Genomic DNA, 13,729 nt, shown 5'->3' on the forward strand with positions numbered 1-13,729 from the left:
TTACCTCACCAAATGGAAAAACAGACTCTCCCCTTTAAAATCGATGACGCTAGAAAATGAGTGAAGAAGTCCTTATCTCTTTCAGATCTAAAATACAAACCCCATCTTTCTGACTTGCTTTGTGAGCACTAATTCTCCTAAATGCAACTGTTTCTCTTCATTAAGCTTTGCCTTTTTGGATTTCTTTTTATTGCTTTTCTAAAGCAAACAACCTGTCCATTCTCATCATCAGTATTTCAGGGAAAGAGATTTTACTTTTGATGGGAAGAACTCAGATACTAGGGCGATGGGCAGTGAGATAAAAACAGAGGTAAGTGCATGCTAAGTGCCGTAGAATCCATTAGGGGAGGAAACACTGAATGACTGCAAATAACTTCTTAATATTTCCTTATTCCAGGAAAAATCTCTGATGTCTAGAATGTGAGAGATCACGTGGGTCAGTTAATTAAGAGACAAATCTGGGAAAGTTGCAGCAGTGAAATATAGATTTCCGAAACTGACATTAGCTGAAAAAATAAAACCCCTCAATTAAACTATTTTCCAGTGAATCAACAGGAACCTGCCTTGGAGAATAAGGCTTCACTGCCTTCAGTGAAATTCCTATTTAACCTATTTGAGAATCTGGTTTCTAACCCCCTGTAATTTTTATATTCATAGGATTGTTCCTGAAGAACTTCATGAGCTTGCAAAATAGTTTTCCTGATGTTTAGGAAGAAAAATTTCTCATAATATTCAGATGAAGAACACAACCCTAGTTACCATTTTTACAGAAATGAGTAAATCAGAATACCCAGTTCATGAACCTAAAGTGTTCTGTAAGCACCCAGGATGGGCATCTAACGCTTTTCATACCGATGCAAGTGTATTGCTGCGATGTGTTATTCCTTTGAAAATCATGTTTCTTTAAATATCTTGCAAAATTGGTCATGCAGGAGTGGTTAGTCGCTCTTGAGATAGTGACTTGTTTTATGTTTTCAAGCTCCAGTACTTATCTTTAATACGAGCACTTTAACACTCCAACTATTCACTAATAAAATTTAAAAAAAAAGCAAGCCAAACCAAAACAACCCAAACCCAAAACTCAAATCAAAACACACTACTGAATTGACACGCAAGCTATCTGCCACAGTTTGAGACTTGCCCTAGAAGCTCTGCGATCGCAGAATGCTCGCTGAAACCAACAGCAGCCCCATAAATCAAAGGCTCTCACAGGATCAAACATTTCTAGAAAGATTCAAGAAGAGTATTTCCACTGATTTCAAATGGGAGACCTGGCTTCAGACCATAAACAACTAATTAGCAGTGAGACAGGTAGACACTGCAAAACCAAAAGCTTCACAGTAGAAACGCAGAGACTAGCCGACTGCTTAATAACTGTAATTACCCTCTTCCCAAGTGTTTTTTATTTTTTCACTACACAACTCCTTTTCCTACAGCTCCAAGATAAACTTCAACGTAATGAAGACAAAAAAAAAAAAACAAACAAACAAGACTTCCCACTCCCTGTAATTTCATTAAAATTACCACTTTTTGGTCTTTATTGCCTCCTAAATACTAAACAATTTGATAAGGAATAGCCAATGTGTACTTCCATTGCTCTGAGATTTTCCAATGATATATTCAATTTAAAAGTTTTAAAAATTCCCAATGATCAGACTCTGTAACAGCAATTTACAAAACAATGTGAGTCTTTATAAGATACATAAAATTCACTGTTTAAGAAGTCCTCTAAAAAGACTAAATGTCCCCATGTTCATATTGTTATTGCTAGCATCAGTTAAGAAACTTAAACCCACCCAGCCATGAGCTACAGACATGTGTCGAACACAAACTGATGATTCCTATTCACTCAGCAAAGAGCTTTGTCAGTGCCATCAGCCGACACGCAGCAAACACCTGCAGATCGCAGAATTCCGCCACTAAGGGCTCCCGGAGCCCTGGTTGCACCCTCAGCTCCGGGACAAGGATTGCGTGTTGCTCTTTGTTACTTTTGTGATACAGAAAACCAAGAAAATTAAGCTGTTCTTTTATGATGAAGTCCTGTGTACAGTAAGAGGCTTCAAAAGGGAAAAAAGCTTTCTGACTACACATGACCTATGCTGGGATCCATGCAGGGTCGGTCGTCTGTCTTCTGAGGAAAAAAGTATCTTCAGCATGCATCTGCTAAAGAACGAGGTCTTATCCCTCCATTGCCAACCTATCGCTACTTCTCATTTCTGGACCTGTAAGTCCCTTAATTACTCTTGGTAGTTCCTTTAGTTTCAAACATAGAGGCAAAAGAAAGGCAGGTTTGCCTTCCTTTTTTCCCCGCTCCCTCCCCCCCCCAACCGATTATTTGTTATGTGTCAGAACTGTGTCCTTTCTCCCATTCACTGAGAGCTCAAACTGAATTGTCGCTGCCAACTAGTGACAAGTATTAATAGTACATGGAGAATTATTCTGACTGATTTTGTCACTTATTCTTGAGCAGGATTAAAAGATGAAAAGCCCAGCCAACACACACAAAAAAAAATGTTATGAGATCTAGCTAGGTTGCAACTATTCTATAGATGCATTAACGTTATTACATGACCTTTAAGATCCCAAGAACCAGTCTGAGATTCCCATACAAGAAAACATACGAAATTTAGCCGATATTTAGGATGGTGGATATTACACTTTTACCAACAGAGGATCATGACTTTTGCCATGACTGTCATATCATTTGCCAGGACTGACACTCTCCTACACGACCCGTGTTTGCCCAGATGGGAACCAAAGAGGATTTAATAATGTATCCACCAGAAAGAAATCTGACTCCTTATAACTAACTCAGAGCCAGACTGCTACAAATAGATGGGTGCTCAATCTCTACATATTTCAAAACATAGAATAACGGAAGTGATTGTCAAATATATCCAAGAGGTTTAAGAACTCTGGGTGATCTGGCGGACGAGGAAAAGAGCTGGGTATAAAGTACAGGTTAACCAAGTCCCTAACCATTCCTGTCGCACAGGCTGCATTTTGAGGAGCTGCAAGTGTCCTTTGCTCACCCCACAAGTTTTTCTTCCCTCGCCTTTTAGCGTGGTTGTCAATTTGTCTAGTCACTACATGTGGAGGGGTGAGATAGGGCTGGGCTCTGATCAGCGTTTCTAGGACTGATGTGTGTATTTCCCACTTTGAAAGACACTCTGGGAAATGAAGAAAAAAATTAAGTCATTTTCTTAACCTCGTGGCTCCCAGAAGGCACGAATAAAAGTCCCATAGTTTTGTCATCACGATGATGGCAGCAATCTTCAGACCTCTGTGAGTCCACAAACATTTACCTGGCAGAATCCCTATAAGTCACAATAAAAAGATAAGCCTAGAGCAAATTCCATTTCCCTGGTAGTGTTTCTGTTCAGAGTTATTTCTGAGAAAACATAAACGGTAGTTGACTATTTAAACCCTTTAAATAAGTGGCAAATTCTGGCTCTTTGTTGCGTTCTTCTTGGAAGAAGCAGTAGAGGAGTAAGCACAGCCAAGGTTATAGAAGCTTTCCCTCTGCTGACACTTCTCTGAAGACTAAATTTCTTCTCCCAAGATGCAAGGTGAACTTTAGGTCTTCAGCAAGAACACATAGGTTTTGAGGTAAAAGAACAGAGATCTTTTAGGTGGCTGTTTCACACTTCTGTGCTACATGTCAAGCAATCATTTAACCTGCACGTGGCACAGACATCTTTACTTGGCAGCTCCGGATACCACCTCTGCTGTTCATTTCCAGGCAAGCCACATCATCTCTTTCTGCCTTATTTTTACATCTCTGTTAAATGGGAGATGATACAATTTTCCCTGAGTGGTTTGTCGATGACCAAAGCCCATAAAGAGGCATCACTCACTACCAGTGAAGGATTGGAGATAAGCACCTGAAAAAAAGCTGGGGAAAATCTTTACATTCTGCTCCTCACCCAAAGCACAGTGCACAGGCAGGATATGTCAAGCTTAACGTAGCTTCAAGGATGCACAATCTGTGAATTTTAATTGCGTTTCTCCTCCATTCTATATTCTGCCTCTTCTCATCACTGTGAAGGGACAGCTCATTTTAAACACTCTAATAAAAAGCTCTTTGCATTGTACAGATACATTTAGCAAACATATAAAACAGTGAAATCCATGACAGAGAGAGATCTTAATAAAGAGTTAATACTGAAGCAAAGCAAAAAGCATCAACCCATGCTAGGACCTAAATATAAATGACAGAAAGTATTGGCTCATGTCTAAAACCGCTTTCAGTATATCTGCATCTTGTAAAGCAATGTAATTCCATTTTAATTTTCATTTACTTCTCTTGGTAGCTTTCCTACTTCCTCCCTTCAAGCTCTACATTATTTACCGATGGCAGAAAATACCGGTCGTCCCATTGTTCACGACTAAGAAGCAAAAAGTTTCTCAATAAAGAAGAAGAAAGTGGGAAAGAAACAGGGAAACGAAACAAACAAACAAAAAAACCTAAAGCAAACAAGCACCCAGCCTGCCTGGACAAATAGTTTTTTTTTTGAAAAATCATTAATAGCCTGTAGATGGTGCCTACCTGCTGCACCAAAAGATGCTTCTATAAGCACAGAACATTTCATGATGACTTCACCAGAGAAACAGTTGTTTGGGACAAGCAGCAGCAAGGCAGACGATGAGATGGCAGACTGATGGGGATGCGGTGCTCCTCCTTTGTGTTGCAGTGTTTAATACAGAAGGGACAAGGTGCCCTAAGCAATTTCATACCTCTAACAAGGGATTTCAAAAGCTCTTAAAAATGGAAAGCCAGCATCATACTAAGATTTGAGACACCTGCATAATGAATAAAATATCTGGCACATTTCAGAAAGGAGAGCTGATCCTCTGGTTACAGAAAGGAGACATAAGATGCAAAAGTTCATGTCCCATTTTTTGCTGACTTGAGAGAAAGTCTCTCCATGTCCCACTTTGCAATCTGTAGAAAACTGTGTGCCATCTTGAGATTTTCCTTCCTCTCTCCATCCTATCAAGTAGAATTTGGAGAATGGGAATAACCTGAGGATAAATGATTCACTTAAGGACCCTCACAAAGTCTGTGGCAGAGAGGACGTACGCAGCACTCCTAAATCTCAGCCTAGTCCCTTATTGGCAAGAGCAGCTCCCTCTCTAACCACGTACAACATTCTGCCATAACACTGGAGCACCAAGAAGAAATTTCACATATCTGAATGAGGAGATTTAAGCAAAATCTTAAGCAAAGTAGTCTCTGTAGAGCTAATCTACTATTCGATGATCTTAGAACACCCTAATTGAGGGAATTCAGCATTCTGACATCCGCAACAACAATAACCTTTCAGAACAATGCAGTATTACCATACTCTTAACAAGTAATAAAATGTGTACAGAAAAAGCTGCTGTTGCTAACAGTAACTGCAAATATAATAAATGACTCGAGCAATATTATCTGCATCACTGTGTTACACTGGCAGTTCGGGCAGTGTAATCATTAATCAGAATTTGTCAATACACTGCAAGATAATAACTTTTAAAAAGCTATCGCTACTCTTGCCCTTTTTTAGTTTCTTATCTGAGGAATTTTCAAATGCACTTTTGAATTGCCTGCGTTTAAGACAAAAGTCTCTTGATCCCCTTATAAACACAGAGGACTAACTTTACAAGAAAAACAGACACAACGACTTTTCTGGGAGCCACGAGCCTATTCTTATGGGACTTTTATGGGACAATTAGATTACCTAAAAATCCGATTGCCTCCACATAGGCTGGGTGATCCACACCACTGCCGTGACCTTCATCCTGTCTCTTCACTGGTGCACCCACAGGAGTCTAATAACGGATCATTGTCTTGATTTAAATAGTCAGGGCAGAAGACAGGTAGGAACTAAAAAGAAAACCAAGTTAAATTAGTTAATGCTAATATGAAATGAGTGCTTAATGAAAACCATTTTCAACTCTAAGAGACACAGATATCAAGATGGATAAGGAGCTGAACAGACACAACTGTGGCACTCATAAAAAACAAACTATCAGGAAACCAAATACACTCAGAAATAACACAGGAGATGATAAGAGCTGGTCAGATAATGGAACCGTTTTGCTTTTCAAGGGGAAGATGAATATATTACTCTCTTTGGAACTCCTGACACAAAGCCTGCTGGCAGCTGCAGTCAAGGGATTTCTGTTCCTACTCTCTTCTATAGAAGTCCGTATCCCAGGTTGAGCTACAGACCCACAAGGCATTCAGTCTCATCTTTTCCAGGGTGGGGAAGAAGGCTGCACCGTCAGAGGCACTGCACAGGGAGCCTCACCCACCTGGGGTGAAACCCAGCTAAGCCGCCTGCCAGAGTCTCCCAACAGAAACACTTCAGGTTTAGAAAAGTTTGTTGCCGATTCCCTTTTCTTTCACCTCCAGCATAAGGGGGGAAAAAAGTTCACTTGAAAAGAAAACACATTTTTGCAAAAATCAAATAAAACATGGCAAAGAAATATGTTGAGATTGTGCCAAGAACTCATTTATCAACAGAAAGCCATTCCAAACAAAATTTTTTACCAGTACTACTACTCCAGAGAAACCATGACACTCAACTTCTCCTTTAGCCAAAAAAACCCATAGCCTAAAACAGTTCTATGGAACTACAGAGACTACCATGAGGTGACTCAAAACTGCCTTTTTTTACTTTTGCCCTCCTTTTTAGTTAAGATTTGTTATATACTCAAATCAAGACAAAATCTCCTGGGTACCCTTCTCCAAGAAGTAAGAGAAGGTTGTAGCATTTCCAGAAAGCGACCTCTCTTCTACAAAAACAAATGCTTGTGAAAGGAAATAGATTTCAGTGCTTACCTCTTTTTAATCCACTTCCTGAAATACAGATTACGGAAATACTGTTTTAAGTACTGTAGTTGCCAAATTCAGTCTTTACTGGAAGAACTTAATCTAGCACCAAGTATACACAAGTCATGAAATGAGAGTGTGGAGACTATCGTTAATTTAGGATAATAAACAGCAAACACTATAATCAGAGGAAAATAGCAAAGGGGAAAATTACAGGGAAAATATTCCAGAAAAAGAGATGGAGAGATGCATGTTAGGTCAAATTGGAGAACTGATACTCAGAGCAGCACGCTGTGCCTCCCTGACTTCACAGGCACGCAGACAAAGAGAAGCTGCACAGCACCAGCCTCAGCCCTTCAACGCTTAAAATCACAATACATAACCACATGCACAGAGTTCCCAGAGTTTTACAACAGCAGCGCTGGCTATGGGTCTGTACAGCAGGTATACAGTCCACAGAAGATTCTGAGAATATAATATTCCATACTAGACAGATGTAGAAAAGCCTGTCGTGACTGCTGCTTGAAAAAATTGCAACCTCACTTCCCTCTTGCTAACCTACAAGTCTCTGAATATTCAGATGGAAAAACAGATTGTTAAAATTTAGCAGACTGTCTCCGCTCAGGATAAGATATGCTAATGGATATGGAACATAAAGATTTTTTTTAAGTTACTTTTAATTATCCATAGAAGGTTCTCTCCCTGCAATCCTTTACAGAGTATGTTCTATATGCGTGACCCACAAACTCCCTACACGCTACTTGTTTTCCTCTGTTACAGTCCCGGGTTACAAAAAACAGTGAGAAGACAAAATAGACCAAAAAAGTACTGTCAATATAATCTGTTTGCATGTAGAAGCACTCATGGATAAAAACAACCGAGTTTTATTCATCTTTAGGCCTGCTTTGGGGATGAAAGGGAACGAAAAGGACATGGCATTTTTCTGACAAGGCCCTGATGATATTATGGCACAGCCTGCAATAGGATTTACTCCTTGTGGCAATCCTGAACTGGTTTTCTTCCTTCTTCTCTTCTTTGAAAGAAATAAATGAGTCAGATGATCAATTCTGTAATTTGCAGTTGCCAAGCAGCTTTGAAGCAATTTAGTGATTTGGATACTTATTTCCTCTCTGTACTGATGGCAGGAGATGATACAAGGATATTGAGTCTTAATAATCTATTCACTCCCCTGATCAAACTGAGGGGACTAAAATCATAAGTATCTTTTTGATGTTAATTTTGGTTTTACAAGAGCCTGTTTTTCTGTTGTGAATTGTCTTTGCACTCATTTAAGAAAGCTCTGGAAAACAAAGGCCCAAGCTGAAGAAGTACCCAGACACCCCTCCACAAAGATCTTGCACTCGTCTATAGGACATTCAGGCAATTTAAGATACATTAATTAAAATGGTCAAGTTAGTGAACATGAAAGAAAGTGAGCATTGTCATTCAGAAGCAAAATATCTTCTGTTCACTGCAGTTTAATCCTCCTTCAAAGAGTAACGTCAATAATAGACTTTAAATTCACTAAACACCTTATCAGATTGGCATTTACTCAATTATTAAACTATTAGGATAAATATCCCAACACCAAAAGCCTGTATCTAAATCTTTTCATCCACACACCTCAAATGATTTTTAAGAGGGGTCTATACATCATTCCCCTCGAGACACGATGCCAAGGAAGGGGGCCAGGAGCATCCGAGAGAAGCGACTTATTTACAGTCACCGAAGAAACGTGTGAGAGAATCAGGAGAGGCCGCTCCCAGAGCCCGCTCCAGCCACTCCCCTGCTGGGGGAAAGCAGCTCCGAGGGCTCCAGAAGCTTCCACGGATTTAGAGTCAAGTGTTCAAGACGCTGAAAACTGAACTCCATATTTTCTATTAACCAGAATAAGCAAAGTCCTCTCCCCTAATCTTACCATTGATTTCTTTTCAAGCAGCAGCACATGCCTTCTGTTTCCCGACAGAGTTTGCTTGCGTCGCACTTTTGAACGGCCAGGCACGTTTTCTCACAGTAAAACAGACAAATTTTCAGATTTAGAACAAAAAAAAATTGAGAAAAGCAGAGAGCAGGTGAATAAAGAAATTATTTAAACGTAAATCCTTTACCCTACAGCAAGCTACAGTAAGCAGCCGCCTTTCTCAGCCAGAAGGACAAGGAGACGGTGTTTGCGCAGCTGCTCTGAAATCCGAGTGCTCCTACGACTCCGTTTGCAAGGCTCCTACGTTTGCAAGGCTCCTACGTTTGCAAGGCTCCTACAACTCCGTTTGCAAAGGCCGAGTCCAAACTCCTCTGCAACGGACGCAGAGCTCCGAGCGGTGCGGGGCGGCTGCGAGGGAAGCGCGGGGCAGCGCACAGCTCCCGGCTGGCCGGCACCTCCGAGCCAGATTAGTCAGCGACCATTTCTGCAATTTCGGATCTTGCACTTCAGGTTGAAGGATGTGCTTGTGTTTCAGACAGGAAGCAGCCAATGCGAAAACTATTTCTGAAAGAAGAATCAACCACTTTGGGAATGAAAAGCAGTACAGTATTTACGCACAGGTAGGTTCTGTGAAATTTTCTTGACAGAGAATCCCAAGCTACGGGTGTACCTTCTCTTCTTCCCACCAAACACACTATATTATATTCTAGTCTTTTAAGTTACATGGCTATCTTCACAGGTTGCATCCTGGAAGACAGAGGTGACAAACTTTAACTCGATCACCCCATTTTATTTTTAATTAATAATTCAGCGTCACCGCTACATATCAAACATTTGATTTACACTCACAAAAACTGCTTGTTAATTTGTTATTTGGTGGCACTTCTTGTTTTCTCACTGCTCACTCCTGTTGCTATAAAAATAAAATCCAAAGCAATCCCTCTGCCAATGATGGATTGGTCTGTGCAGAATGTAACACAGCACTTCTGAGCTACATTTAAAGATTTCAGGAAAAAGGGCTCCCATCTCTCCCCGTGAGAGTCTATTACACAGCTTAACAGATTTTTAAAGCATTTTCATTTCTGACAATATTCTGAATATCCAGCTGGAGGTTTTTGTTTTGTTGGTTTGTTTTCTTTTCTTTTTGTAAAGCTAATTTCTAAGTCTTAGAAAGTGGGAAATTCTGAGGGAAGCACCATCAAGACATTAACCACAGAGACACAAACAGCTGGCTACAACACTGACAAATAAGGTAAAATCTGATATAATGAAGGATTTACTGAAGTACACAGGTGCAGAGAGTGGAATGGCAAACAAGAAAGGGCCCAGACTAACCATTTATGTAGAGAAGTAATCTATCTCAGAGGAAACAGGAACTTAGTAAAGATTATTACTATTTTAAACCATAATGTTGTTAATATTGATTCATTTCTGCAGAGATGAAAAAAAAACTCTCAAAGGTCTGTAATACTGCAATACTACTGAGCAATAACAAGTTACATAACACTAACACAGACACACACACAAAAAAAAAATGTAATTTTGCTGGTTTATTTGTTCAAGTTGTTCTTCGAGGAAGATATTTGCTCTAGGCTCTTTTGATTTTCTGCTACTATTAATTCTTTATTAATGGAATTATGATAGAAGCATAGAAAGGCTGCCTGGGGTAACAGTAAACTCAGCACCCGGCTCTTTCAGCAGATCGACGCTTTTCTCTCAGCCCATACAAACACACCAAGAGATCTACACATCCGAGCTGGGACCAGGCATGTGTGGGTGTTAATCCTTATACAGACTACGGGCAGCTGGGCAAGATCGGGGCTCTGTAGGGTACAGATTTAAAAGGGTTTTAGATAAGACTCCAAGTAACTTAAAAGCTTGCTAGGAATATTTTTCTCCTATGACTATTCAACACAGTAGAAACTGAAAAGCATAAAGCTGTGCATATTATTTGCGATACATTAAATACTCCACAAATCTCCAGGTTTTTCAAAATGCATGACATCTAGAGGTAACACCGGATCTATCCTATTTCTGGTTGCCCCACTACAAACACACCCGACACTAGAAAATCAATGGGGCTTTTTGGCACGTGCACTGTGCAGAGCCTGTATCACACCCATTCGTATTGCAGGTGGCTTTTAGGCCTGAGAACAACTGAAGAGTCAGAGCAGCACGATACCTATAAGCATTTCTATGACATAGAGAATTTCTAGCTTGAAATCTGTCAAAATCCAGGGACACGTACGAGGTATTCACTTAAGAAAATATGGAATATTTTGCAATATATGGAATGGGTTTGTCTTAGTAGGTGTCTCACTATGCTGTCAGACAGAGCACCTGATGCTGTAAACAACTTTATGTCCAGCTCCAGAACTTCCATCCACAGAATAAGGAATCTTAAGCCAAAACAACAAAGGAAACTTTAGGTATCTAAAGAAAATTTCCATCAGCTATCTAAAGCAATCTCATTTTGCACTGGATGAAACCCTTCCGAGTTTTTCATAAAGACCCCAAACCTCTAAACTCCAGGAGATACTCTAACAGCCAGTTGGTACCAGAGTCGTGTGGATGCTTGCTTACATTTAACAGACCCAGAGTAAAACAATATTTTTCAAAGAAAAGAACACAACAACAAAAGTGTTGTAGAGTGAATTACATTAGATTTCTTCCTGGAATTCTGAGTTACCCTAAAAAAAAAAAAAAAAAAAAAAAAAAAAAAAAAAAAAAACAACAAATGAAGAAGATCCCAATACGGAGAGTGGCCCGAGGAACGACAATCACCCCGATGCGGCGACATGTCGCCCCCCTTATTGCCCGAATCGCTGGGTTATACCCTTTGCACAGCAAGCACCCGCTGTTCACGTGCCCCACACCCCTGGATTATTGGTCATAAGCAACTTATCACGCACCCAAAGGGAAACCCTGATAGGCAAGCATCTTGCAGTTTGCTGCATACTTGTGCTTAGCTTGGCCAGATACATAGCTGGGAAAATTCCTCATTAACAGAGACAGGTCCTCACAACCCAGCCCTTCAAGGTCATCCTCATAACACAGGGGTTGTTAGCAGTCTGATCTCAGGCCTGGATTGTCCAAACCTTGCAACAAAATATCGTGGCCATTCTCTGTCAAAAATTCTACTACAACCAAATACTTCCCAGAAAAAAAAATTCTGATGTTTCACTGGCGGGCATGAATACTTTGCCTCCTTCCTTAAAAGCTGCATTTCAGTTTTGTGTTTTCATAACAAAATGTTTGTTTTCTCTTATTTATAATTTTCCAGACCATCTAGTTCCTTATATGGGTTGCTGTCATTCACATCACAGAGAAAGAAAACAGGAAACAATCTGTTTTCTTTTTTTCCTTCCCCCCTTTTAATGTTACGTACACAGAGTTTCTTTATTAAAAAAAAAAAAAAAATCTTCAATGAATTCATGGATTGCGTGGCAAGAAGGCGATCACTACAAGTCATTACAATCTGATTAGACAAGACTATTTTCAAACACACCCCTGATTCTGTCCTGACCACTCACTGATGCTCTCACAACAACCCTTCCCATTTAACATCATGTTTGTGTGTTTGCACTTTAATAAATAGGCTATTTTTCAGTTGTATCGGGCCATAAATTGCCTCACTGTTATATGAACAGCTAATGAACAGCATTATCTTCATTTTCAGAGGTTACCTGTGGCACTTTGAGTAACCCAACGGAAGCACCATCAAGTGGGAACCCTCTGTCAGTGCCCAGGGACATCATCTCCTCTTCCCGGGTGGCATTCGGATACTTTCATCAGAGGGCAGCACTGTCCCTGGGCACCATCCCCTGCTTCACCCGCCGCACCTGCCTTCCAACTGACACAACGAGTGAGGACAAAACCCTACAGGCCACAGCTCCGGTGTGTGTATTTCATATATGATGACAGAAGGTGAAATATCTGCAGGGTGCTTAAAGTTGAAACTCAGTTCCTTGGCATGGCAGATAATGTAGCAAGTATGATACCATGTTTTAAGGGACGCCCAACAGTTTTTTCATGATTTAAAAATAAAACTCTCCTCTTTGCTTTTCTGTATGGCAAAATCCTCTCAAAGAGTAAATAGATTTCTTTCCTAATGTTTCTTTGTATTCTTCTCTTTGTGCTTACACCACTTTGTAACTACACGGATGACCAGGAGTTCTGAGCACTGAACAATGCTATTTTTGATTTCAGGATAGCTGCTAAGAACATATTTCAGAAGTGAAAAGAAACACTAGCACTCTTCAAAAAGAAAAAGAATTGTTGAGCCTCGCACAGCCCCACTGAGGTGATGTTCTACAGAGGCACTGTACCCAAAAAACATCTCATTTATTGAAACTCCCTTTTTCTACCCAAGGATTCGCAAGTGTCTTTTAACACTGTCACGTATATTCTACAGCATATGCTTTGCAGTTATATTTCTATGTTCCATTCTACAGGAGCATCAGGAGATGAGAAATACCTTCATAGCTATGAAAGTACATGGTGTATCTTGGGGCAGAGCTCTCAGCAGACAGACTTTCAGAAAGACTCAGTAGCGATCAGGTGTCCTTGGTTCTCAGCAGAGCAGTCTTCAACCTTTTGTGCCTTCCTAACAAAGACACGCCATTCGGAGTGGGAGCTTTTGAGCACAGTACACCGTTCAAAGTCCTTCCATAATTCAGCAGGCCCATGCTCCTTGGTCCCCTTTGGGCTGATCCGAATCTCACTGAAGGTCAGAGATTCCATCACGTTTTCACAAAACTAAAATCAGGCTTTTGCTAGGGCTACAGCTGAAGCGGCAGATTTGCGTACATGATTCTGAAAACCACAATGAGCACCTAATCCAACATTTATTTACCTGAAAGAAGCTACAGATAGAATCACTGTCCACCACCCGTAAGCCCTCTTTCCAAGACTCTTTTCAGGGTCTCCCAGGCTGCTAACACCGGCTACGGCACGCACAGCCCAGCGCCCCACCACCGCCTGCCTCC

At 40.5% G+C, this 13,729-nt stretch overlaps 1 protein-coding gene across 5 annotated transcripts in view; it reads right to left on the reverse strand.

Annotated features, from left to right (window-relative positions):
* LRRTM4 (leucine rich repeat transmembrane neuronal 4) overlaps positions 1-13,729 on the reverse strand; it is a 485,034-nt gene that overhangs the window by 350,097 nt on the left and 121,208 nt on the right. For 4 of the 5 annotated variants that reach the window (XM_032989993.2, XM_032989992.2, XM_032989996.2 and 1 more), the window contains exon 4: positions 5,724-5,869. The exons of the other annotated variant lie outside the window; for it this stretch is intronic. The gene's annotated coding sequence lies outside the window, so the exon portion shown is untranslated. The remainder of the gene's footprint in view (positions 1-5,723; positions 5,870-13,729) is intronic. 5 annotated transcript variants of the gene reach the window in all.

The sequence above is a fragment of the Tyto alba genome, unplaced genomic scaffold, assembly GCF_018691265.1.
Source record: "Tyto alba isolate M040663 unplaced genomic scaffold, T.alba_DEE_v4.0 Super-Scaffold_34, whole genome shotgun sequence".
Classification (NCBI taxonomy): domain Eukaryota; kingdom Metazoa; phylum Chordata; class Aves; order Strigiformes; family Tytonidae; genus Tyto; species Tyto alba.